Genomic DNA, 2,582 nt, shown 5'->3' with positions numbered 1-2,582 from the left:
TGTGGGGGGTATTCTCCTGTCCAAAAAAAGTTGTAGAAATGTCTTTTTACTGTGATCCAGTAAACTATAAACATGCAAAGTTCAATGACAGTGTTTCACCAAGGGGCTCCTTTTGTCATCACTGTAAGGATACAATTACCTACTTATTTTGTAATTGTGTTGACTGCAAAATGATTTGGGTTGACATTTCTAATTTTGTTAAAAGGAATTCATTATCGAACGTCTGCACAAAGAAAGTTGTAAAAAAAATAAAAAATAAAAAACTGAGGGACTCATGCAACTAATACAAAAAGTTCAAACAGTCACCGATGCTCCAGAAGAAAACACGATGCATTAAGATCCAGGGGCTGTAAACTTTTGAACGGAATGAAAATGTGTATATTTTTCTTATTTTGCCTAAATATCACATTTCTTTCATTTAGTACTGCTCTTCAGAAGCTACAGAAGATACTTGCATGTTTCCAGAAGACAAAATAAGTTCAATTTACCCTGATCTTCAAGCTATCTTCTCCATGCAGACTCATAATGCATTGCTTTTTCTTCTGGAGCATCAGAATCAGAATCAGAATCAGAATGAGCTTTATTGCCAGGTATGTTTACACATACGCGGAATTTATTTTCGTGACAGAAGCTTCCACAGTGTAACAGGATGACAGTGAAAGAACAAAAAAACACAGATAATAAAAAATAAATAAAAAATAAAACATAGAACAAGTAAATAAGGAATAAAAATATACAAATCGACAATTGTATGTACAGGTATATAACAATAGACAGTTGTATGTACAGGTATATTATGTGCAAATTGAAATGTAGACTGAGTATGAGTGTTAGATAAATAAGTGTATGAGTGAATAAACAGTGTGTGTTCCACAGTTATTGTCAAGTGTTCATGAGATGGATTGCCTGAGGGAAGAAACTGTTCCTGTGTCTGGCCGTTCTGGTGCTCAGAGCTCTGTAGCGTCGACCAGATGGCAACAGTTCAAAGAGGGAGTGTGCTGGATGTGAGGGGTCCAGAGTGATTCTGCCAGCCCTTTTGCTCGCTCTGGATGAGTGCAGTTCTTGGAGAGAAGGGAGGGTTGAACCTTTTGAATCAGTGACCATTTGAACCTTTTGTAATAGTTGCATGTAAGTCCCCCAGTTGTCCTCAGTGAGAAAAGATGGACCTCAAAATCCTACGTTCTATATTAGTGGAAGATGTTCAGGATCTTTGTGAGAAAACAAACCTGTGTGTTTGTGTTCAACAAAGCGCCCAATCAGTGTCTAGGAGTCACGCCATCATGTCAGTGATGTTCCTGGGAAAAATTAAACCATTATTGTCTAGAGACAACGCGAGCTGTGAGGACCGTTTGACACTGATACATGATTCATGTTCAGCATAGACTCACTATTGTCCTCACACAATGAACATTAATATCAGGGTTGTGTGCTAGTCAGAACTGAATTAAGAATGCTTTTAAAATCCCAATTCAATTCCTGGATTTGAAATGAGGCAGAGAATTTTTGAGGAACAGAATTCCAATTCGAATTTGAATGTAAGGAAGTACAGCAATTAAAATCAACTGAAATTCAAATCATGTAAAAAAAAATAATAGAGTTTGACTGTAATTGTCAAACAAGAAAAGCGTGTCCATACAAACTTTAAATGTGTGAACGTTTTATAGTTTAAAAGCCTTGAGGAGATGATGTAAGCAGCTGTTAATAAAGAATTATTCATTAATTGTATTACAGCATTGCATCATTATATATCCTGAGTATGAAAAAAAAAACAAGTGAGATTAGCTGATGATCACAATTGTTTAATAATTGACAGATCATCAGAAAAGCTACATTGAATAATCATTAATAACTCTCCTTTATAATGCTTCTTGAGATATATCTCCATATGATTTGTTGTTATTTGTCTTTCATATTAATACCAGGTTACTGTAGGCTACCACAGCAGTATTAGTCATGCTCACAAAGTCCACTCAATTTGTGTATCACAATTACTTTAAAATTACATTTGACAAATTTCCAAAAGGTCAAGGACCTTAGTGTTTATAGCCCTGCCATCATTTTATCTATCATAGGTCATTCTGAGATTATTCATATCACAACAGTAAATGATTTGCCTCTGTTTACAAACAGATTATGCTGGAATAATTAACACTTTTTAATTTTGTCAGTACTTATATCAACTTACTATAATAACTGGGACTTCCATTTAACTAACTAACTAACTAAATAAATAAATACTGCCTATGCCTATGCATGAACGTAACACTAAAAAATCCCCACAGAAACAGGATAAACAGCACCATCTTGTGTATAAATGAGCGTTATAAGTAATCAAAACAATTACAATGTTTCTGCGTTCACCGATAAAAGGATATTGAATATTTTTGTTATTGCGCATTAATTATATCTAAATTGATATTGTTATATTGTAATGCTCATCTTGGTTTTAGATCAAGAAACTATGCATTTGACGTATTAAAAACACAACGTTGACTTCAATTAAAGATTGTCAGGGTGTAATTCCTCCTCCAGGCCGCTGGGCGCTCGTGTGCTTCACGCTGAAGCGTCCCACATACGAAGCA

Source organism: Sinocyclocheilus anshuiensis, unplaced genomic scaffold (assembly GCF_001515605.1).
Source record: "Sinocyclocheilus anshuiensis isolate Anshui unplaced genomic scaffold, SAMN03320099.WGS_v1.1 scaffold256, whole genome shotgun sequence".
NCBI lineage: Eukaryota > Metazoa > Chordata > Actinopteri > Cypriniformes > Cyprinidae > Sinocyclocheilus > Sinocyclocheilus anshuiensis.
This window is presented reverse-complemented; position numbering follows the sequence as displayed.